The 25,091-nt window shown below is 39.1% G+C and overlaps 1 protein-coding gene across 2 annotated transcripts in view; it reads left to right on the top strand.

Moving 5' to 3' along the window:
* The first annotated feature begins 5,525 nt into the window (after positions 1-5,525).
* The window catches only part of DENND4C (DENN domain containing 4C), a 71,980-nt gene continuing 52,414 nt past the window's right edge, over positions 5,526-25,091 (top strand). Inside the window, exons 1-2 of one of the 2 annotated variants that reach the window (XM_058865397.1) lie at positions 12,630-12,693; positions 14,487-14,627. The gene's annotated coding sequence lies outside the window, so the exon portion shown is untranslated. Of the gene's footprint in view, positions 5,662-12,629; positions 12,694-14,486; positions 14,628-25,091 lie in introns of those variants that run through there. The other variant, XM_058865398.1, reaches the window with a different exon arrangement.

Genomic DNA, 25,091 nt, shown 5'->3' with positions numbered 1-25,091 from the left:
GAGGACCAATTAAAGACCAATTGGATAGGATCTATTTTTTTTTAAAAAATGAGCTAAATATTTGATTTAATCATAGATAATAAAGCCAAAAAAATTCTTAGCTAATATTGCCTTCCTTAATATTAAAGTTATTAGCTCATATTGCCTTACCCATAAATAAACAATGCTGTTCCAAAAAAGTATCTAGAAATTAAATATCTACTTTTTTTCAGTGGGTTCCATCACTTATTATTACACAGTAAGAAACGACATTTTATTTCACATCTGAGTTTCATAGAATCATAGGACTGGGTTGGAAGGGACCTTAAAGATCATCTATTTCCAAACACACTGCTGTGGGCAGCAACACCCTCCGCTAAAACAGGTTGGTCAGACCTCCATCCAGCCTGGCCATAAACACTCCTAGAGATGTGGTATCCACAATTTCGCTGGGAAGCCTGTGTCAGTGCCTCATCACCCTCAGAGTAAAGAATTTCTTCCTAATATCTAATCTAAATCTGCTCTCTGTTTGAAGCTGTTCCTCCTTGTCCTGTCACTACAGGCTCTTGTAAATAGTCTCTCTCCATCTTTCTCGTAAGTTCCTTTCAGGAACTGGAAGGCCATAATTAGGTCAGTCTAAAGCTTTCTCTTCTCCAGGCTGAACAATCCAAATTCTCTCAGCCTGGTCACTTAGGAGAGGTGCTCAATACCTCCTTTGGACTCTCTCCAATAGGTCCATGTCCTCCCTGTGCTGAGACCCCAGAGCTGATGAAGCACTGCAGGTGGGGTCTCAGCAGAGCAGAGCAGAGGGGCAGAATCCCCTCCTGCCCTGCTGCCCACGTGGGCCCTGCTGCCCACGCTGCTCTGGATGCAGCCCAGGACATGTTTGACTTTCTGGGCTGTGAGTGCTCATGGCTGGGTCATGTCCAGCCTCTCAGCCACCTGCTCTCCATCTGTTCATTTTCAAGATTGTATTTATACCAGGGATTTCCCCAATGCAGATGCAATTTGTACGGCATTATATTCCAGACATTATTTTTTGTTTATTCTCTCTAAATTAAATGGTTCTCTTTAGTTTCTGTTGATATCAATTTATTTCAATCAAGTCAACCCAGATCTTTTGATAAGCTGAGCAAGTTTTTGCTCAAGAAAAAGAGTTTTCTCATTTCCAAGAAGTGAGTTTTCTTGGAAAAATAAATAAAAAATTAGTTTATGTTACTAAAACCAGCCATTAAGACTTAAGTAAGAACCTACAGTTAAGAGGTAAGGTTAGGTAAGTGAGGGACAAACTGAGTCAGCATAATCTGACCTGAACGTTAAAACAGAATTTATGTTCAGAGACATTCCTATTAGGATAGGATCTATTATCTCAGCAATTACAGGTGGATCAAAAATCACATAAATCACAAATCTGACTGTACTTAAGAAAATTACTGTCTTTTGTACTCACATGGGCTAATTGGTCAGGTTCAACGTGCAACAGCACACAGAATTTTCTGTGAGTACAGAGAAGCAACTGCTGTATGACTGCTAACCCAGGAACCTGCTAAAAAAGATCCAGGGCCAAATCTAACAGCAAAATCAGACAGAAGTGAGTCCTAACAAAAAACAGACATTGCAATAATCTTGTGCTTCTGAAACTGCTATTTTCTACAGGAAGTCAAAACCAAGAGGTATCATGCTCAATAAAGCTTTTTAGCAGGAATAACTTCTTTTTTCCAACTACTGAGGACTTAGGTAAGAAATAATACTTGAGGGAATCATAAGCATTTTGAAAACAATTCTAAGACCCATTGCCTTCTAAGCTGGACTCTAACCCAAAGCTTTTACAAGGAGAGGGAATGTGATATTTTTCAGAAAAATATACTGAGAAAGCCTTTGGAAGATAAATATCTCAAAAAAGTCCTGCCACATTTTATGCAGAAAAGATCAAGATAACCAGACTTTTAAAAATTAATAATTTCAAAGTATTCTTGATTTTTGGCCAGTATTTTAAGCAGCATATATTATTGGTTTTAAAATAATCAATATAAAGAAAGGGATCCTGATCCTCCCCTGCTGGTATTCATTAAGACCTTTCCAGCAAGGATTGCCTAGCTTGGGTTTTGATCTCATAACATAGTGACAACTAGCAAAAATTTATAATACTGGATTGAAATCCTGACACTTTCAGGCAATGTGGTGGTTTTCCAACAGACAGGTTTACTGAAATACAGTTGCCAATTACAGGATTACATGTTTTAAGCTGAAGCTATATATGGCAATGATTTTATGTTTTTCCCATCTCTGTATGTCACTGATTAAATTACTAAAGCCAGAGACTGTGAATCTTCAGCTCCCACCCATACCATACAGTCTGAGCAAATAAATTGTGAAACCATAACCAGCTGCACAATAAGAAGAAAAACTTGGATTCAGAGTTTTCTGTCTTACATGGAACTGCAGAACACAGCTATAACTGTTCAAAAGTAAACAGTGATCAGATCTTCCACGTATTACAGTGATAGCATTACCTCACACAATTTTTAACAGATTGCAATCAGCAGAACTCCCTGGGGCAGCAGGCAACCATCACTTTATTCATTTTCACTACCCCCTTTATAGACCCAGCTCCTACTCCCATCTGTCAATTCCAAAAGCCAGAGAAGATGAAGTGTTCACTGATGTAATTTCCATAATTAATATGGCTGGAGGCAACTAGAGGATTAAGGGATGAAATCTTCTAGCAGTTATGAAGAAATGTTCAATTTTTCTGTCAGAAATCTGAAAAGGGAAGGTATTTTTGTTGCCAAGGACTCAAAATAAACTATTTGCTCCAATGAGTTTAAAGGATCAGCTGCCTAACATATGCATGATTTAGAGGATTACTTTTGAGAAAAAAACATTGATGCTTAGATTATCCACTTTGGTTAAAACACAAAAAAGGCAGAATGGATCCAGAAACTCATGGTATTCCAGGGAGAAAAACCCAACCCAACTACTTCTTTAGATGCAAGGATCAGAGCTTATCTCTCTGGGTGAAATAGATTCAAAAAATCATAAATTATCTGCCTTTCTTTCAGCCTCATTCTTTCCTTTGGACAGGTGGAATTTAAGGATGGCACAAGCAATACCATATCTAAGTGCTACCAAAAGGATGGTCATCTCATTTTTTATGGCAGATCTACTGCTCTAATTGACTGAGTACTCTGAGTGACTTTTTAGGGTATTTTATTCAATCAAGAATTCAGAAAAAAAAATGAACACATGAAAACACCCCTTGAGCTTCCTAGTAATTTTATTGAATAAAACTAGAGTACTGGAACATCTGATGTATGTTAGAGTTGCTGAGAGGCGGTAGAAATCTGCAGCCAGAAAGGAAGACACCTTAGGGTAGAACCAAATAGAGTACTATAGATATACTATATATTTAGGGTATATATATATATGGTGTATATAGATACACTATATATTTAGGGTAGAACCAAATAGAGTACTATAGATATTATATATATATATATATATACTATATTATATAGAATATAGTATATATATATATATAATATAGTGTGTGTGTATATATATATATATAATAGTATATATACTATAATATAGTTCCTCTTGGAAGGGACCTACAACAATCATTTAGTCCAACTGCCTGACTGCTCCCAGGCTGACTAAAAGCCAAAGTCCTTTATTGATGGCACCATCCAAAACCCTCTTAAACATTGACAGGCTTAGGGCATTGACCACTTCTTTAAGGAGTCAGTTCCAGTGTTTGATCACCCTCTCTGAAAAGAAATGCTTCCCAGTGTTCAGTCTAAACCTTCCCTAGTGCTGCTTTGAGTCATTCCCATACATCCTGTTGCTGCATCCCACGGAGAAGAAATCAGCACCTCCCTCTCTACATGCCCTCCTCAGGAAGCTGTTCAGGGCAATAAGGTCACCCCTCAGCCTCCTTTCCTCCAGACAGACAAACCCAGAGTCTTCAGCTGCTCCGCACAGCATGTTCCTTCAAGCCCTTGCACCAGCTTTTTTTTCCTGTCCTCTGGACACATTCGGGGACCTTCCCACCCTTCTCAGGCTGTGGGGCCCAGCACTGCACACAGGACTCAGGGTGAGGCTGCAGCAGGGCTGAATCCAGCAGGATGATCCCAGTCACAGCTGGTGATGCTGTGTCTGATGCAGCCCGGGATGGGCTTTGCCCTCCTGGCTGCCCGGGCACACACTGCTCATTCACCCTGAGCTGCTGCAGACCAGCACCCCCAGATCCCTTTCTGCAGGGCTGCTCTACACACACTCCTCCCCCAGTCTGTACGTGTGTCCAGTGTTCCTCCACCCCGGGTGCTGAATCTGATATTGGTCTTGTTAGACAGCATGACACTGATTATTTTCCAACACTCTGATATATCCAGATTGCTCTGCATCCAAAGAGTTCTCCAAAAGAGTCAACAGCAACCCCCCAATTTAGTATCATCAGGAAACACACTAAATGTACTTTCAACTCCTGCCTCCTGAGCACAGAAAAAAATGTCAGACAGGACTAGCCCTGAGGAGCACCACCAGTGAGCTGGTGCCTGCCAGATGCAGCCACATTGCTACACTTTGAGCTTGGCCCTTCAGTCAGTTCTTCAGCCACTGCAGCTTACTCTGCAGCCACTGTGGACTTACTCCTCTCACAGCTGAACAACTTGCCCAGAAGGATGCTGCAAATACAAAAAAATCCTCATTAAAATACAGAAAAACTGTGTCTACCATCTTCTTTTCACCCAAGGTAAACTCCTCTGACCTTGTCTATACCACTGCACTTTTATATCTTTCAGAAAATGTGACAAGCACTATTTGGTTGATGAGAGTCATCTTTGAAGTGCATAGCCTCATCGGGGTAGGTAGCTGAAATGATCATAGCCATACGAGGTTAAGCTGAGGTCACTTGGTCTGCTCCGCCTGGAGGAGACTGAGGACAGACCTCACCAGAGTCTACAGGCTCCTCATGAGAAGAAGTGGAGGGGCAAGCACTGATCTCCTCTCTGCTGAACCCGAGTGACAGGACCCGAGGGAATAACAGGATATTGCATCAAAGGATGTTAGGTTGGACATTAAGAAAAGGTTCATCACCCCGAGAGTGGTTGGGCACCGGAACAGGTTCCCGAAGTCTGCACCGAGCCCGACAGAACTCAATAAGCGTTTGGACAATGCCCTCTGTTTGATTCTTGGGGCTGTCCTGTATGGGACTAAGAACTGAACTTCGATGATCCTCGTGGGTTTCTTCCAACTCAGAATATTCTGTGATTCGCCAAGTTTCCTTTCTTACTACTTTTTTCCTGGTCCAGCCCAACACCTCACGGAAGCCGCAGCGGGGGCAAGGCCAGCCCGGCAGGCCGGCCCGGCTGCCGGAGGAGGCAGGGGCCGGCTCCTCGGAGAGCCCGCCGCAGGTGCCCGAGCCCCGGCCTGCGGCCGCTCCCGCCGGCGCCCCCTGGCCGCCGCCGCGCCGCTTCGGGCCCCGCCGCCGCCGCCACCGCCTCCTTTCGGGGCGGGCCCTGGACCCGCCTGTAGGCGTTGGAGGGGGAGAAAGTAACATGGTGGCCGCTTCCTCACCAAACTGGAGCGGTGACGGGTGCGGCGGCTCCTGAGGCGGCGGCGGGCGCGGGGCGAAGCGGCGGGGCGGGGGCGGCGCGCTGCAGGGGCAAGGGCCGGCGGCAGGTGAGCGGCCGCGGCAGGGAGGGCGGCAGGGAGGGGAGCAGAGCAGGGCAGAGCAGAGCAGAGCAGAGCAGAGCAGAGCAGAGGAGGCGGCCTGACAGACGGGAGCGGGGGGAGGCGGGCGAGCTGCCGGGTCCGGCGCCCGCTCCCGCCTCGGGGCGCGGCGCTTGGCGGGGGAGCCCCTCTCCGATCCCCGACTACACGGCCCCTTCCTTCCCCTCTAACGCGTCCGGAGCGAACTCCCCTCCTCGCCGGATAGGCAGGGAGGCTCGGGGTGTTCCCCGGTGCCTGCTGGGTCCCTGGGAAGGGCTCCTGCCCTGACCTGCCCCGGCAGAGCTTCTGCGCCGGGTCTCGTCTTTAACCCGCTCTGCGCGGCCGGTGGGGGCGGAGGAGCTTTCTGCACTTTTTCACTAAAATTATTACCATGATAATTGTTACTTTCCCTGCTCCCGTCGGGCGTGGCCGCCCCACGGCAGCGCGGGGCTCTCCGGCGGCGCAGGTGGCAGTCGCTGCAGGTGAGTCCCGGGGCAGCTCCCTACTATATTTCTCCATTTTCCTCTCCCTTTCCATGCCCCGGCCCCTCCCCTAAGCTCCGGCGTCGGCGGGTTTAACCCTTGCGCGGGTCTGTACCGAACTGGAGATCGTCACCGGCTGTTGGAAGTGTGTTAGGGTAACGGGGGTCGTCCTGAGCAAGTCATGCTGGTATTTTGGAAGCTGGTCGTATCAGTGAGAAACTTAAAAGTACTGAAGATGTGAGAACAAGGAAAAGCTAATTGTATAACTTCTATTCAGTCTGTACTGTCATCTGAGGATATCTCGTGTGTCTTTGCTGCACAGCCTATGGAACGGAAAGATCTGGTGATATGCTAGGGCTTTTGTGTGTCAAGTAGTGAAAAAATATTTACGGAAACTTTAAATATGATGTAAACTGATTCACTGTGCTGTTAATGCCAGTCCTTGAAACTGTTGGAGCACAACTCAGTTGTTGATTCTGCAGTCTCAGAAGGAATGCAAAAACTGAACATTATATTAATTCTAAACTTAATGTCAGTTCTGTACCAATCTTTTTAATGCTGTTAAGTCCTCTTGTTAAGATGAAAGACTTTGCAGGCATAGACTATTCTGCTGCTGTCAAACAATGCCTGTGCCTAATCTTTTACATCTGCATGAGGGTAGGAAAACAACAAGCAGGACATTTCATTTGCCTTTTATTATTTTTTTTTTTTTCTGTAAGTTGTGTTAGTGTGACTTCTCTAATATTTTCTTGGCTTACTATGAAGTTTTTAAAGTTCGTACTAGTTTAAAGTTTAGGTAAATTTGAGCATGCACATAGACATGTTAATAAAAAGAGAGTTATTTGCTGTTAGTTTTGTTGACTGTTTCTTTGTGTGGACCAAACACAAAGTTAGTGAAAGTTTTTGCATCACTCTTTTTTGAGGTGGCATGTTAGGAGTTAAGTCAGTAAATATTTTGTTCTTGTGGAAAAAAATAATGGTGGAATGCAAATTACTTCATATCTGTTTGGAAAATGTAAGAATTTTTCTTTGTATCTTTTTTTTGAAAAGCAGTCATGACCAGACTTAAGTGATTAACCAGACTGCTAACCAGCCATAGTAGCATATCTATTTCAAGTCCTTTGTACAAAGGACACCAACTAAAAAACTGTAACTGCTAGACAGTTTCTGAAAGTTTGCATTATAAATGTGACTGTAAGTGGTTTTTAGGATTTTTTTTTTTGTTGTTGGAATTGGCTGACAGACTGCTTTTTACCATTCCAGTGGATATGAAATGCTAATAGTGCATGTCCGTCTTGGGCAGTGCAAGGAAGTTTAGTAGAAACCAGAAATGTAAATATTAGCTTGCCTACATGAGTTCTGACTTTTGTGTTAAAATAGTTACTAGCACAACGTGACACCAATTACTGCTAAAATCTCAATGTTTGAATTTTTTTTCAAAAAAAAAAATCTTACATGTCAAGATGGGCATTCTCATAAATACTTATGGGTAAGTATAATGTTACATTTGGCTGTTTATTTTCCAGTTAAGATTGGTCCCTCCATAGCCCAAAGTAAAGTAATGACGTCTTTTTGGACCACATCTTGCGTATTTATTTTCTTACTTGGAGATTGTGTGTGTGATTTCTTCCTGATCAACCTTTATATGGTTTTCATTAAAAACGAAAAACCAGCTTGAGCAAAATTGGAATATTAAATGTTGGTATGTTTATCATTCTGACTCAACATATATTAAATTCTCATTTGGAGTGACAGTGCTACATATAGTACTGTAGCACTGTATAGTATAGTAGAGTTCTAGAAGTGGTATCTTTTTAAGCTTAGTTCTTCTTTAGGTCTGTGTTTGACCAGTGGAGAGTTGATTTTGGAATTCCACCTGGATATGCTTTAAGGAAAAATAAGTGTTCATCTTGATGCACCATCTGGATTTGCTTAAAAATGTGGTAGGAGAAAAGTCTCAGTAGAATTTGGTAGGAAAGATATTTTGACAAGGTTCTAAGAAGAAGGTAAGATAGTATTTTGACTGTTACGTCTTACTGCTAAGCTTTCAGATAAATTTCAGTGGCACCTGTAGGTGTAGGTATAGAGCACTGTGCTAGCATGTTTGGTGGCCTTCTTACTGGTTTCATGGTCTTCTCACTGAACGACAAAAAGTACCTGTAACTTCTAAATCAGGTCTTTTTTTTAAGAATAGCTTGCACTGTCGAGGGTTATCTTTTTCATCCTGTTCTTGCCAGTCATCCCTAGGCAAGGATTGCCCACCTGCAGCATGCTGCTGTCTTGGATAATATTCACTACTGGAGATCTTGGCATAGCTGACCTGTAAAATAGTTCTTGGGGGTCATAGTCATAGTTACTAAGTTGTTTCCCTTGTGACTTGCCAGATAGTAGTCCATACTGCTTTTTGAGATCTGTAAAATGGAAATCAGTTTGCACTTAGATCATGAGGTCTGTTTTCCTCCTGTAGTGCTTCAAGCAGTAAACTGAATGTTTTAGTTTTTTTTTAATCTGGTTTGGAATTTATGGTTTGCTACAAAAATAATCCCTCTGTTAAAGGTGTTGCCCATGGTTGTACAGAAACGTGACACTGCTTCTTTCCCATCTGATAAAAAGGTAGTGTTATTGGAAATGCTACACCCCTGTAATGATAATGAGAGTGTTTCATTCTGCACATTTGTGGAGATAAAGGCTCACAGTTCTGATCTCTGTTCTTAGAACCAAACTGACTTAGTTCAGGACAGTTTGTGGACTACAGCATAATTTCTGGTGCAGTGTTACTCTTTCATTTTCAGTTAATTTTTGTGCATCTGTCACAAAATGTGAGCATGTAGACTTACTTACTCTGAAGTTTCAGGAGTACAGTTACACTGTGCTCTGCATTCCAAGCTCTGTTTGAGCAGAAAGTTTTGTCTTGGTTACCATCACACTATAGCCCTTTCTTTCCGCTTACAGACTTTTTGAGGGTCTAAGTGTGGTCCTGATGTTTACTGTTTGCTTTGGCATACAGGAAACTTGAGAACAGTTTTCAGAATTCCTAAGATTATGATTATGGTCTCTATTTAATCATGCAACTTTTTTCTGTTTGTTTTTTTTTAACAGCATCTCAGAGTTGATTGAGAGAACAGTAATAATGTACCCACAGTTTCTTGCTGAATGTTGGCTTGCATGTCATTAAACATTCCATTTGCTTTGTTTCAGTTAAATGCAGTGGGCCAGTTTTGCCTTACTCTGCTTTCATCTTTGCATCTAGTGACACTTAGTTCCTTTCCTTTATTCACAAAAAGCCTCTAAAGAGACTTCATGCTTTTCAAGCAAAAACCAAGAGCCTGTGCTGCCTAAAAGATATTAAAAACAGTGTAAATCCAGGATTGATGTGCCAATTAAGTTATTCAGTTCTAGCAGCAGAAGCTGAGGTTACAATTACAAGTGTCCAAAGGAGCAGAAGCTTTCATCATATTGAAATGAAAGTGTTTTCCAGTCATGAGCAAAGGGCAGGTATACCACAAAATGTAGCCATTTTTCACCAAAGAGGCAAAACCCCCAATGTTCTTGATTTTTCTCTGACCCAGCTCATTTCAGTGATAGCCTTTGTCTTTATAATTAATTTCAGTCTTTGATCAGTAATGCATAAGCTGAAGTCTCTCTACTGATGCCTTCTTCAGTGCTGCTCTTCCCTTTTGCAAGTCTTTGCGATGTAGAGGAGTTGACTGATGAAAGCAATACTTTTTTTTTTTCCTTCCCTATTGAGCAACAAAGTGCTGCTTTCCTGGTGTCACATAACATGGCTCTAACCCTGGTTGCTATTCTCTGGGGAAGAAGCTATATTCTCGTACAGATAAGAAACCTGACATAGATAAAAGTCTTGTGGTTAAAATATCCTCCCGCCGCATCTATATAATGTGTATATTTTTCTGCTCCAGGAAGGGATAAAAGCATGGTTGAAGCTGGGAGAAAGAGAACACAACTAGCAATGAGCAGCATATGAAGAAAAAGAAGTTCAAGGACTTAAGTAATGTTTCAGGAAATTCAAGAATTCAAGGCACCTGTAGTTGTATGGTTAAGCCCTGAAGCTTCTGCAGGATATCCACCTTGATCTAAGAAAAGCTTACCTAAAGAAAGGAAATATAAAGTAAAATGCTGAGTCACAGCAATATTCATTTAGTTACTCTAATCATCAAAAGGGACTATTGCAAAATATGGAAACCGGTGTGGCCAGTTCTCAATAGCTGATCAGTCAGCCGTCCTTGGAAATATCAGCGACAGCTTGCCTCCACTATAGAGGAATTTTTACCTGTGGTTTCACAGCTGAGCTCGAAATCTCATAATAACATTTTAAGTAATTAATGGTCCTAGTGAGAATGTAAAATTCTGAGTATCTAACTGGAAGTGGCAGAAAATTGTTGTTTGCAGTTAATATGAGCTTAAGTATGCTGAGGTGTATTTTTTTTTTGTGGCATAGATAATACCTTTTGCAGATTTTCTTGAAAGAAATCCTACATAATAAGCTGTGTCTTTGCCAGAGGAAATGCATTCAAGGAGATGGATAACTTGAGAAATATTTAATGTATGTAAAACATGTGTCTTGTACCAGTTAGAGTGCTGAAGCTGCCTAAGATGTGACTGAAGAGCAATATTGACAGAAGTTAATTTTAGCCTAGGGAGGCTCAAGTTTCTTCTTCCCCTGTTGTCCACCACTTTCTTTTTAGGGGGTAATTTCCAATGAAAGCCTACCTTTATGTGCCCTCAATTACCAGCTGAAGCTCCTCTTCCAGTTCCTGCAGAAGGAATATGGGAAGGCTAACCCTATGAAGTTTAGTTTTCTGAACAGGTGCCACATACATTTAAGAGTAAAATTTGGATTTGGCAGGAGTAGGAAGAGTGCAAGTACTTTTATTATAAGGTTTCAAAGTCATGAAGCCACTGTGATGTGGTTTGCTAGTGCTTGGGAGCAGTTTGCCTCTTATAGGTCACATCCAAGTTTGCTTTCAGTTCTGAATATTCAGAAGTCATCAGGATGTAAAAGATAAAACTTTGTAACTGCATAAATATGTTACTGTTTTCTCTAAGTTTTGCGGAAACCAGAAAAGGAAGGTATATATGTCTCCTGTACAATGTTTGTTTGACTCAAAGTGAATTCTTGTAGTTAGAATTATCAGTGAAAGACCTGAATATTTTCTGGCCTTAATTTTTTGCTTAACCTTGGGGATACATCCTTCCTTAGCTTTTTTCCTTTTCACTTTTTGTTATGTCATAGTAGTAAATAGGTAAGTAGTAATTCTCCCTGTACAAGACCGTTCATTTTGTTTGTGAATAAAGTATAGACATACCACTAAAGTTTTCCAATACTAATCAACAATGCATGCAAACCTGGAGTTGTGCAGGTGTAAGAAAATCTCAAGCCATAAGTAGAACAGATTTTGCAAACCAAAAATTTGTTTTGCTAGTGGTTGCGTACTTTCACAGGGGCTTATATCAGAATTCCTGTATGACTCTGAAGAGCAGAATTCTTTTGTGGACTTCTGGCTATGCTAGTACAATTCTAGAAATAAACCAGGTGTACCTAACACAGAATAAAGGGAGAAGTATATAATTCAGGATTCAGTAGATGAAATAGCAAGTTCACCTTTGGAAAAAGGCATGGTACACAAACTTTCTGAAAAGAATCCCATGCTTTCTTGAAAGGCAGCATCATTTCAAGCTCTGATACGTATACTTTGCTGCATTTTTGCTTTGAACTTTGTCTGTAGAAATCTACTCCTAAGATAATTATATGTGAATGCCTGAAGTTCTTTTGGATTATGATGACTCATTCACTGTGAATGTAATGACTAATGTAACTTTTTGGTTTATTTTAAAGAGAACAGAACAAATCCTGTTCAAAGATGTTTACAGATTTTCTTTTTCCTTCTCTGAGATTCAGTGTATGCACTGTACATCTCAAAACCTCTTCTTAGTCTTTTTGATCCAACTGATTCTGCTAGGGAATAAAAGATCTTATTTACTCAGTCACTCCTCTAATTTTGAATGTTTTTCTAGTTATATTAGTAGCCAGATGATTCACAGATCTGAGGAGGGAAACGGCTTTGATCCTCAAGTGTTTAATTGTCTGTTGTACCTTTTTAAAATTCTCACCATTAACTGGCATGCTTTCTGGTTTGAATGTCTGAGCTGAAATACTTTGCATTTGAGTTGTCCAGGTTGTTAAGTGTAAAAGTAATATCACTCCATTTATATTCCTACTTACCTTGTCTCCATGGAGCACTGATACTGCCCTAGACTTGGCAGAGGTTAAAAAAAAGAGTGTAAAATATTAAAGCTATCATAGAGGACAGGGTTATTCTCTCTCTTTCGAGCAGGGATTAAAATGATGGTAGCCCATCTCTAAGGTAAATCCTCTGACTCCACCACTGTCATCCCGCCTGTCCTTTCCAAGAGCCAGCAATATGGTAATGTGTACAGTGGAGCAGTATCACTGCAGGAGAATGAGGATGTTCCACTGCTGAATACTTGGGAGCACATTGTGAGGGCTGGGATAAGTGTCTGGTTTTTTGGTTGTTTTTTGCTTGGGTTTCGGTTTGGTGGGGGTAGGTTTGAGGGGGTTGTTTTGGTGGCTTTATTGTTATGGGGCTTGGGGCTTTTTTTGGTTGGTTTGGTTTTTTTGTTTTGTTTTGGTTTTTTTGCAAAGGAGGAAATTGTGAATTCCACTCTCCACTCCACCCTGTGCAGAGAAATGAATGTAGGGCATCTCAGATGTTTTGTGCATGCCACAGCAAATGAGCATTGGGACTATGCTGTTTTGTAAGACTTGTGGGATCAAATCTTGGGATTTGAAAAAAAATTTGGTAAAGTTTGTGAACAGTTCTCTAAGTAAATCAAATTATTTCATTCCTAAATAGTTAAATTGGAAATAGGAATGTCAACAATTGCGAATTGTATTCATGATAGTTGTAGCTTGCTTTAGGAAACCAGGGGGTTGTATTTTAAACATATTACTAAATCAGTTGCCAATTCTAGAAATATATTGTGTGTCAAAACACAATCAAAAAACTCAAAAACATGAAAATAAGTGTGAAGAATATTTTAAATAGAAAGACAAGGGTGTGTGTTAAATTAAGACAGAAGTTAATTATATGCTCTTGGCAATGATTTGACTACTTCTACTGCCTAAAATCCGTACAGTTTATCCCAGAAAATCAAATTTCGTTTAACTATTTGGTCTGAGAACTCCATGGTGTGTTGAGTAATACAGTATAGGTATTTTGAGTATCATATGATGATATTAAAAGAAGGCTCAAAATAGGTGTAATGTCAGACATCACATTTATCATGTCTGGTGGTGTTAGGACTTCATGACAGAGAATCTCAAGCTTGCTACCCTTGATAGTTTTTTTTCATGTTTGTGGAAAATATTTATTGACATATATATCTGTGAAAGTAGTACCCTGCTGCAACTTAAGACCAAAAGCATGAATATTCTTACTGCTGTCAAGTGTATGGTTTGGACTTAATTTTGAGACATCTTGGCAAACAAGGGTTTCTTAATGAGGAGTTGGCAAGAGGATTAAAAGACAGACTTCTGAAGTGTTAATAAGCTCCCACCAGGCTTGAAAAGCAGCTGAGGAAGAATGAAAATGCTGAAGCCGAGTGGTTTGAGGCTGGTCATCATAGGCCAACCAGAAAAGGGAATCTTACCTCTTGATAGGCACAAGAAGAGTTCAGTGGGGTGGGGACAGACTGCGGGGCTCTGAATGTATCAATGCAGCAGCCTGTGTTTGGTGTGGTGAAGCTGTCAGTGAAAGGAAAGAAAAGAAAGATGCCTTCCTGCAGTTTCTTTACCGAAAGATAAAACCGAGGAAAATTGTGTTCTTCAAAATCTGTGAGTGGGTTTTTCACTCTGGTTTTGTAGAGCCCTTCGATGATGATTTCAAGTGACATATGGCTGATTGTGTTGTAGATAGCTGGCAGAAATCAAGTCAAACCGTGATTCTATGATCTGGCAAATCTCTGTGGAGATTCTGGCAAAATAATTTCAATGTCAATACTTAACTATTTCAATGCTTAGTAGAGAGAGCAATAAGAAAGATAATATCTCTGATTCTTTTCGCTTACTTGGAGTAACCTGTTAGGTGAATTTGGAACATTTTTTCTTCTCTCCTTTGACCTCTCAAATCATAGTCGCCACTCACCCCAACCAGAAAAAGGCACCAAAATAACTACAAAAAGCAGTGTTGGAGATTTGGGCTCCCAGAAGAAATTCAACCACTGGACTTTTTGTCTCTTGACTTTTTCTTTGCTGTTTTGTTTTTGTTTCAGGCTACTATATTTGGCCTTTTTCCAAAGGAGTTTCCAATTACAGAAAGAGTTCTCTAACAAAGAATGTTTCTAGGGCAGCAGATGTTTCACTCATTACATAATACTGAGCATGGCTAACCTTTAAAGCTTTCAACTGGGGCAGTAAGTGCATTTTATAAAGTACTTTTCTTGCTCTGAGAACTATGTTATTATTATTGCTGTTAAATTTTCTCTTGCAAACTGTTTTCTTTGCAGTCCTTCGAGTAGTTGCCATTTTCTGTTATATGAAAGAACAGTTTGGGTACTTATGAAACAAGATTAAACTGGTTTATTAGAGTGTAGCTGGACTGCTTGCTGATTATCATTCTTCCTGTCTCATATCTTTTCCATTTCTGTTTTCTGTCCTTGGCAATAAAACTTAACTCACTGGTACCAAACTTGTCTTCATTGGTTCCAGCTGCTTCTCAAGACTGTGTAGGTCAGTTCAGAATTTGAGTTTTGGCCTCACATAGCTATAATTGCTCCAATTTTTATACTATTGGACAACTTGAAATTACTGTTCAATAGGAAAGCTTAAACTGTTGAATATTAATATGGTAGAAGTAGCCTAGATGCCCTGGAATAGGTTGGGTATTTCTTAGATTTAGGGGATTTTTTGTTTTGGTTTTGTGTTGGTGGTGGTGGTTTTTGTTTGGTTGTTTTTTTCTGTTTGTTTTTGTTTGTGGGGGTTTTCTTGTTTGTTGGGTTTTTGGGTTTTTTTGTGGGCGGATGGAGTTTTTTGTGGGTTTTTTTGCTCAACTTAGAATTTTTCTCAGGAGCAAATTTACAGACCCCTGAGTGTCCTGGATTACAGAGTCTATTCATGTAGTGATATTTTCAGCCATTTTTAATTCATAAGTAGCTATTAAACTTGCTATCACAAAATTTTTCTTCTGAAAGCTTTGTTGTGTTTGATACATATCATCAGATTTATGTGTTTGATTTATATAATCAGATCATTGCCCCACTGTTTAGTAGCACTGGTATCTGGTTTTGCTGGCAATCATAAAGAAATCAGACAAAAAGCACAGTTCTATTTCTTCAGACAGAACCTTAAATTGTTAGTATATTGCTTTTCTAACTAATTTTAATTTATTAAATATAAACCTGAAAATTTGTGGCTAGTTGCCTCACTTCCTTTGATAATCTTTGTATACAGGACAGGAAAACATAGCAAATACAAAGAAAATTCAAGGTTATGGGGAACAATAATGTATTTTGTTTAAGGCCAAAATGTTCTCCATTTTTGTAAAACATGAAAAGCTGTAAGACTTCTCAGCAACAAAATTGATGTGTAAGTGGCTAATCATGTATGATTGAGAAAACTAAATATTTATTGCTATGTTTATTTGTCACTTATGACAATACTGGATTTGCACAGTCAGTTTATTTCATCTCCACCTCTTCTTCCTGTGATGTACGCTTTTGCATCATCTCCAAGCAAATTGGAAAGGAAGTCTACATTGGAAGAACACAGACACCTGTATCCCATTTTAAGAATGCTGTATTTTTTACTGGCTCTCATGGAAATGTTAGTAACAAATTACCAATAAGAGACACCAAATACCTGTCCAGGTTTTTAAAAGTGATGGTTGTCTTTGATAGTTATAGGAGTAACATGTAAAGTGTGAAAAACATCTTTGCATTTCCTACCTGTGGTGTTCTGGGCTTTGGTATTTGGGTTCTAACTATGGTAATTTGAAAGATTTATTTATTTAATCAATTTATATAATACAGGGGGTTTTTTTCAGTATTAACCGTATTAACTGTATTTGACATACCAAGAGCTTAATGCAGAAGTGATTTTGTTCTCAAACATTCACAGTCTGCAGAACTCTGCTGCTCTGAGTACTGTTTTTTGTACAGACAGAGGGAAAAAAAAGGTCTTCTGTGTCATCAGATTTTTTCCAGGCTTGGTGCCTGTGCTTCCATGAGAACTGCTTACTTGAGGTGATTTGCTGTTCTGCTTCCTACTGTAGTGGCCTGATCTGTTTGGAGTCTTTTAGAAAACTTTACCATCAAGCCTGGTTGCATGCATTTTTTGCTTGATTTTTCTGTTCATATGTAGTCAGAAAACAATCTGGTGCACAGACAGCAGCTGCAGAGTCAACATTTTTCTACTTTGCATATGTTCAAATTTGTGACAATTTAGCTATCTGATGCAAAAAGCTGGTCTAGATTATTTTCAGTACCAGACCTTGATACAGGTTATTTTCTGGATGACATTCAATTAACTCGGTCCTAAGTCATCCTGTAGGAATGCTTCATTAAAATGTAATTGGCGAGCTTTTTATCTTTCGCCTTGTCCTTAAGTTTATTTTTCCATGTTAGAGGCCTCTATAATCACTAATCACCATGTAGGTTGTAATATATTCCAGTCGTGCAGTTACAATATTCTCAAATGTTTACTTGAAAACTGCTAGGAAGAAATGGTCCTGTATTTGCATATTTACGTGTTCAGACTGAAATGCGGGTGACATCCAGACATTCCTGTTCCACAGCTGGTTGTGTTAAGACAGGTAGAGGGTGGGCCGTGCATCTGTGAAGTTATTTTTTGCAATTCTATTTTTTCTAATACTCATGTAATTTAGTCAAGTTACTGTAACTGTTACTTTGTTTAATAATTTTCATTATAATCTGATAAAAAGGAAGTCTTTAAAAACATTTCTAGTGATTTTTTCTCATGCCATTGACTGACTGGCTAATAATTTGTGGACTTTTTTTTTTATTTTAGCCCTTTACAGTGCTAACGGTAAGCTGGAAGTAATGTTGCCTTACCTTGGCTTTTGTTATGGTGCGTGTATGTGTGTGTGTGTATATGAATGCACTTTATATTCTTACACGTTGTAAAATGCGCTTCAGAGAACTTACAGATATGTCTGTGGGACTTCTCTGTGTGCTGCAAGTGCCATTTTAAGTGTTTCATAACTTCCTTGCTTACTAATTCCTCCTGAACTCACTTAACTTTGTGGGACAATCTAGTTTATGATGTTCCATTCTGTTGTAATTTCTATCCTTAACGTGCATGCCGGTCTGATTTTTGCTGTGAAGGTGACATGGGTAAGCTGAAGTTGCACAGTAGAAATGGGTTTGCTTAAAAGTGAGTGTGATATGTACAAGTACAGTGATGTGAGCAGTAGCAGTGAAAGGTGAAAACAGACAAGCAACTGGAGTGCCAGCTGCAGTAGGTTCTGGTTGTTAAATGGTGATAGTGGGGACTGTTTGCACTTGCTGTGTACATTTAAGCACTTGCTGTGTACATTTAAGCCTGTGTGGGTACATGAGTGTGATACAATCATAACTGCATTTTGTGTCTAGAAAAAAACCCCACCAAACAAAACAGTATGTAAAATTTTGTTTGCCAAGTATAGACTATAGTTGCATTCCTTACTGCTTTTCAGAGTGATTTTACCTATCAGCTTCCCAGTCTTGAAGTCCAGTTAAACAGACACAAAACTTGAAGCAACTAGAACAAGAACAATCATGCAGATTTATTGAATACAGTTAGCATTGAGAACCACCTTCACTGTGTTCTTTCTGTTGCTGTGGAATACAGCTAGAAAGAGTTGTAAAAGAAAGCCAAAGGAAGCACTATTGTTGAAGTTCACTAATGTGAAGTTTTAAAAAATCATACTGATAGTATTAATACTAACCACTATATACAGTAATACAGCCCTTTAGCATTTGTATTTAATTTGATTTTTATGAGCAATCCTAGAGACAAAACTTTTTAGTGTCTAAATTCTCACTGCTGATCCAACTTGCTACATTCAGGCCTTCAGGTTCTACTTTCTCTTGCTCCACATGATTAAACTTAATTGTTCTGATTTAGGATCACTTTCTACAAAAATTGGTTCTTTTTTATCATCTGTTTCTTGCCACCGGCTCTGTCATGTTGTTATCTTTACCACTGTTGTGAAATTCGACATGGAGATTTTTTTCACTAAGGCCTGTAGGTCACAGAATAAGGGGTAACAATTTTAAGCTTAAAAAAGAGGAGTTGAGATTGTACGTATGACAAAATGAGGGTGGTGAGGCAGAGCTTGCCCAGAGAATCAGGGTATCCAGACTGTGGATGTCACATCCCTGGAAGTGTTCAAGACCACTTTGGATGGGGCTGTGAGCAGCCTGGTCTAATGGAAGGTGTCCTGCCCATGGCAGGGAAGTTGGAATTAGATGATGTATAAGATCAATCTGCTCCCAACCCAAATAATTTTGTGATTCTGGTATTTGAAATGTGTGCAGAAGAAACAGTGACAATCTGAAGGCTTAATGCAGCCTACCTGTATCTCTTTGCTGGGTATGACAGTGATTGAACTTCTTCAAATTGAACTTCTTCACCTATATTTAAAGGCAATTACAAATCTTGTTTGATTTTTTTTCTCTCTTTTCAGCTTGAACAGATAGCTGATACTGTTTATCTCAAGAAGTATCTCTTGCTTGTTACTTAATGTACCTGTCTGAGGTGTATGTGCATACTATGTAATACATTTTATGTGTTTTAAGGCACACTTCCAAAAGAAATTCTGTACTGGTTGTTTTGTTATTAAATAAAGATTTAACTGGCATCAATGAAGATTCTTTTATACAAAGGAGAAACATAGTGTTCTTCCCATTCCTTCACAAATAGTACTGTTTAATCTCAGTACAAGATAAACAATGGTCTGTGTGAATAAAGAATATCTCCCTTCTTTAGCACTCCAGTGAAAGTTTCTGTATTTTCAGAGTCTGTATATCCTTTTTCTCTTCTCCTAAATTAATTTGAAATAATAGAGAAAGTTGCCTCTATAAAGACTTGGTCAGACAGCTGTATTTCTGCATCAAGGAGTGAGGTCCCTGTGATAGTCATTGTGTTGTCTATGAAGTTTTGCCTAGGGCTGTGGTTGAGAAACATAGTAATGCTTCTCTCTTACTCAGATTGTAGCCAGTAAGTTTTCCAAGTCTTGTAGGTGGCCTCCTAGTGCACTGTCTTCTCTGTGTCCAGTAGTGCACTGTCTTCTCTCTGTCCAGTAAAGTCTTTCTCTCTTAAATAATCTTAGTGAATTCAATGTTTTGAGGGGTCTTTAGATCAGTTCATTTTAAAAGTAAATGTCAGAGCAGAGTGCATATGCGTTTTTTTACCTTCTTTACTGCCAATAGCAGTAGTATAAGTAGTAGCAGTAGCATAAGTATAATTCACTTGCTAAGTTAAAGATTTGTACAGAAGTCCTGAGTTAATTTTAACATCTACCTTACTTAAAATTCTAACTGTGGAGGTTGTTTACAAAATGGATGTTTCAGCCCCAGTGAACAAAAAGTGCTGAAGTTATTCTTCAGTCTGGAATAAAACTCATTTCCTGTGCAGTCTGGTTACAAAAATATTTCTAGTTATGAAGGAAAGAACTCATCTTTCTAAGTTCTTCAGTCGTCTGTGTATGCATATTACAGGCTTCCACACAGAAAGTACTTTTTAAGTAGTAGTTTCCGCACATTGTAGTTTGTGGGTGATGTCAGTATGTGAAAGAAGATGCAAGTTTAATAAATTGTAATGTCATGTGTTGGCCATTAATTACTTAAAAATGTTACTATCTTTTCAGGTAGTAGAGTGCGCACTGAAGTGGAAATACAAGACTTTTAGGACCAGCTTGATTCTTCTGAGTAAAGCTATGCTAGTTGGCCTCCTGAGCCTTGTGCTGGGTTTTCTTGAGAGCACATAAGGCTAGCATTCCAGTTAGGAGTGGACTGAAAAAATTCTCCTTGACATCCACACACACTCCAGACGTAAGTTTATTTTGTTGGTTTTGTGTGTTGAGATAACAGCATTTGTGACACTTCTTACCAGGAGCTGAAAGAAATGGGCAATACTCAAGGATTTGCCTGCATGTGAGCCTTAAAAGCAGCAATTTCTGAATCCAGGTCTTATTCTTATTCTGGAGTGAGTAAATACACACAGTTTTCCAAGAATGCCACCTTCTTGTTAACTGAAGGTGTTAGTATTTGTATGCAAATTATCAGATTGGTATTTGTAACAAACCCTTTCCCTTGGCTGCTTCTGTACACAGTTTTATTGCCCTGTATTAGGAGTGGCAATAGTGATTACATGGACTCCACCTTTAGTTGCAAAAGAGAGCAGTTTTTATTCTTCCAGACCTTCTTTTATAGACAGTTCTGAGAAGGTACAAAAAGGTGAAGCTTTCAATGGTCATCAAACCAACACATCACTATCATTGGACAGTTAGGAACTATTAATACCCCTTGACTGTTTCTTGCAAGAAAACAACAAGGTGACAAACAACACCTGCAAAGGTTGTTTTCCTTCTCTAATGACTGTTTGGATTCCTCCTTATGATTTCTCAGGCCAGAGTGAGAAGACTGTGTACTTGACTTTCCCATAGGCTCGAGCTAGTGCCTGAAGCCTAAAAATCTCTTATTTGACCACTGTCAGTTTCCACACAGTTTCACAAAGCTTATGCTTCCTTTTCTTTAGGACACTTGTCAAAAACTGCATTTAACTGTACCCTTTTTTGGTAGACTTAACACCTTTACAGAAACTAACTGGACCTTTAGATCCTTTTCACCAAGGCAATTTCCCTATGAAACCTCCCCTTAGAAAGGGTGGTGACCTTGTTGAAGATAATAGCAAATGAACTTAGTATTTTTGCTAGAACTTTATGAAAAATTATAAAATTGCATTTTGATTGTGAGAAAGACCATTACGTTCTTGAAGCAGCCTTAAGTGAACTGTGGGAGAGAACACTTTGTCATGTTTCTGGCATTTAGCATTGAAAAGATGCTATTTTCTTCACTGCTGCATATTTTTGATGAACAAATCTCATCTTAGGCTAGATGCACTAAGTGCCTTAAAGTGTGGTCTGTGCTGGCTGGCTATATTTTTCATCTACAAAACTAATTACTGCCCATGGGAATTCCTTCTAGAAAAACATGAGGGGGTCGCAGTTAAAAGTGTATCTTTTATTCTGAATACTTTTTTCCTTTTTTTCTTCCTTCCTTTATTTAAAAAAATAGTTTTGTTCCTAAACTGCTCAGAGCAAACTTTCCTATTGTGGACTATGAATGAATTGGAAAACCAGCTTCACTTGAAAAGTTTTTTCATAACCTGTGTGGGTCCATATGGACATTGAGTTTGCAATGCCTCAAACAGCATTTCTCATGTTCTTAAAAAGGAAGTCCCAATTTTTTTTCAGCTTATTTGGCTTAAAATGGAGTATCTTTGTAGCCTTCAAAACCAAAATCTTTCATGGAATTTGTATGTTGACCTTTTTTTTTTCAACAAATCCTGCATTGCCATTGTCCAACATAAAGACGGCAGTTTTTAATTTTAGAATTTTTTTTTTGCATTTAGGTTTTTTCCTGCAAGGAAACACATTATTGTGTGTTATAATAGAAATCCCAATATTTTTCTACATGTTGAGGTTTTCTCTTAGTCTTGTGATGTACAGAACTGTGCTCATAGAAGATGGAGGGAGGACAGTAGCTTTTGAAGTTCTTCTTGGGAAAAGTTGCTTTGATAAAACTTTGAATAGATGGGCTCTTAGAAGAATGTTTGTTCCTTTGTCTGTTAAGAGGAGCAGTGTTCATACTTGTTCTTGTATGAGTCATCACAAAAATAATGGAAAATAATAGTGGATTCGTCTTGTTCCCCAGAAATCCTACAGGATTTCTTTTTCCTGCAGCTCAGAAGGCAGAGTGTTTTTGGACTTGACGAATTCTGCTGTTTCTATTTGTTTTGGTGGCTAGTTGCATTAGTGAAGATCACTATGGCTTAATTAAGAGCTATTACTTTCATGTCTCTTTTGAGTGATTGTTTCCTTAAGTCTTTCTGAAACTGGAGAACAAATTCTGAAGAGCTGACTTATAGTGCTTATTCAAAACCTTACTTATCCTTGTGGAAAAGGAGCTGTTTTGAGAGACTCGGAACATTTTGAAAAACTCACTAAATGTTGTGCTGACATACAAAGCTTTTGTGCCAAGTATCTCAGCTGAATTGTCTGGTGACTGACTTTTGCCTGCCACATATTACCCAGAGTTTCTGTGAGGTAAAACATAGCCATGGCTAAGAGGAAAGTGTAATGTACACAAGGAGATACAACTGTATGCTCCCTAGCAACTAGTTGCTACAATTTTATTGAGCCTCAGTGATAAAAATTTAGTCATGGATTCTCTTCATTTGCATTCTAACTTTCCAAATCTTAGTATTTACTTTTTCAGGTACTTTTAAATTTTCCTCTTTCTGCTTTCCCAGGAAAATTAAGTTCTCCCTTTAAAGCATATTTGAGGATAACATTAGTGCAATTCCAGGAACTTGAGCTGTGATTAAAAATATGAACTCAAGTGAGGTTTTTGACATTTGCTGTTATTATTACTGTTGTTTTTTTTCCCTGCTCTGTGTACTAAAAGTAAATGTAGGCCATGATTTTGAGAGAACATGATACTGAGCTGTATGAATGTTAATAAAAGGCTGCAATATTTTACAAAGGTTTTATGTTAAAATAAATAAAAAAATATAGGATGCCAAACAATTTTGCTATTTTTGTCAGCTTTTTCCACTAATTTGATTTCAACTTAAATGATATTTTATAGATTGCAAGATATTCTAGCTCAGGACTTTCTTTTAAGAGGAGCAGAGAGTGGATGGTTTATTTCTTTTTTTATTTTTATAATTCTGTGAACAGTTCCAAGCATCTGAGAGGCAAACTGAAACATATTAGGCTTCTCAGTTTTATGATTAATTCAGAGTAAGTCAGTGCTGCTACTGAAAGGGTCATACTGCTGCTGCTTTTGTGCTGACACAGGCAATCGCTGGAGAACTGCTCTGGTTGGACACTAAGTCTCTGCCAGGTTAGCATTCAGCCAGAGCAGTTTCTTGTTCCAGATCATTATGTGGTTGCACAAACTATAGTTCCGGACAAAAGTGAAGGTGGAAACGAGCAGTGGCAGTGTGAGAAGGGACCTTTTAACTGAAGACCTAGAGATGAAGTTGAAACCACTCCCCCTGTGTTTCTTGCTGACTGGCTTAGCTGTAAGGCATTTTATTGCTGATTTCGTGCCTTTTATGACAGCAAAAGTAAACTGGGGCAAGTTTTGTACCTAAAGGTGATAGGAGCTTCACAGGTAGCTATGGCTCTGGAGTAATTTCCTAGTTCTTCAGGAGACTTGGGCACCTGAAGAACAAGGAAATTATGACCTGACAAATTGAATAAACCTTTTATTGTTCCTGTTGATATGGCATCTGCATGTTTCAGGCATAAATCCGGTCATGTAAATAGCCATGTCCCATGGCTTTCTCCTTTGCAAGGGAGCCAAACTCTTCCGTGTCTCCTTATGGATTGTCCTACAAAGCTCTTAGCCAAAGTGTTCAGAGAACATTGTAGTGACAGTGAAAAGTATTATGGAAAAATATTTTAAGGGGTGTAGATACATCACCTTTCAGGTGTGAAGGGATTTGAAAAGTTACTTCAGTGTAAGAAAATAAAAACTGTAGTTGGAATACAGAAGTACAACACTTTGATCTCATGCTACAGTAGCATGCAATATTGTGTTTGGCACCCAAGTTGTATAATATTATGCTAAAATTTCTTAGTAAATATGCAGTATGGATAACTGATTTTTGCCTCAGATGAGTATTTATTTGATAATTAAGTGTATTACTACACTTAATTATCAAAAGTCTTAGAAATCTTGGGTGCTGTGAAGATCAAAAATGACTTTTGAATATATTGTCAGTAAGAAAGAGCAGAATAAGAACAGGAGCATAAATCAGGTTGCAGGGAACAAGATTTTACTGCCTTCACAAAACTACGTTTCTTTCAGCAGAAGCCAGTGTTTCTGCAGTCACCAGACTTGGGCATTCTGAACACAAGATACTTCTCAGTATTGGTGCACTAATAATTTTGGTGGTAATACCCATGAACCACTGCTCCTTGGTAGGTGGGACCTTGGCAGCTGTGGCAGTCTTGTTTTTAAAGATGGGAACCAGACTTCCATTACTCATTAGCTTTTTCTATGGGATTCACAGAAATCTGGTGATGGAAGCACGGAGATCTAGAAGAATGTCATACTTAGCTTCCTGAAGAGGTATAACGCTATTCAGGTTCATTGCTTGACTGCTGCTGTTTAAATATGTCTTAGTCATCTTGTAAAAATAAATGATTTAATGAGATTTGGGTACTTGAAATTGTAATTGAGGTACTTGAGCATAGGCTGGCAGGTAGGTTTGTTCTTAATAGAAACGTAGGTTTCACTACTTTAACATCATGCTTAGTGAACAACTCTTTCCAGGTCTGGAATGTGCAGCTGAGCAGTGATGTGTACTGCCTGATCAGCTGATGAAATGTGGGTTTGGATGTGTGATCTGTGTAAATGACTTCCAGATGTTATAGTTGCCAGCTGAATGTCTTAAGATCGCACTGTTAGCTTTATGTTATAAAGCAAAATAGATGAATTATGCAGAAGATAAAGTGGTGGGCCAGTACTTGCAATTGTTCTTTCTCTGTCAAAAAAACAAAGCAAATGGACAACATGATTCTGTGGTCAAATTGCTCACAAACAATGGCAGAAAAATATGGATGATTTTAGATTGGGATACCT

Source organism: Poecile atricapillus, chromosome Z, assembly GCF_030490865.1.
Source record: "Poecile atricapillus isolate bPoeAtr1 chromosome Z, bPoeAtr1.hap1, whole genome shotgun sequence".
NCBI classification, from domain to species: Eukaryota; Metazoa; Chordata; class Aves; order Passeriformes; family Paridae; genus Poecile; species Poecile atricapillus.
The sequence above is the reverse complement of the archived record's forward strand: the minus strand, read 5'-3'. Positions and strand labels throughout refer to the sequence as shown.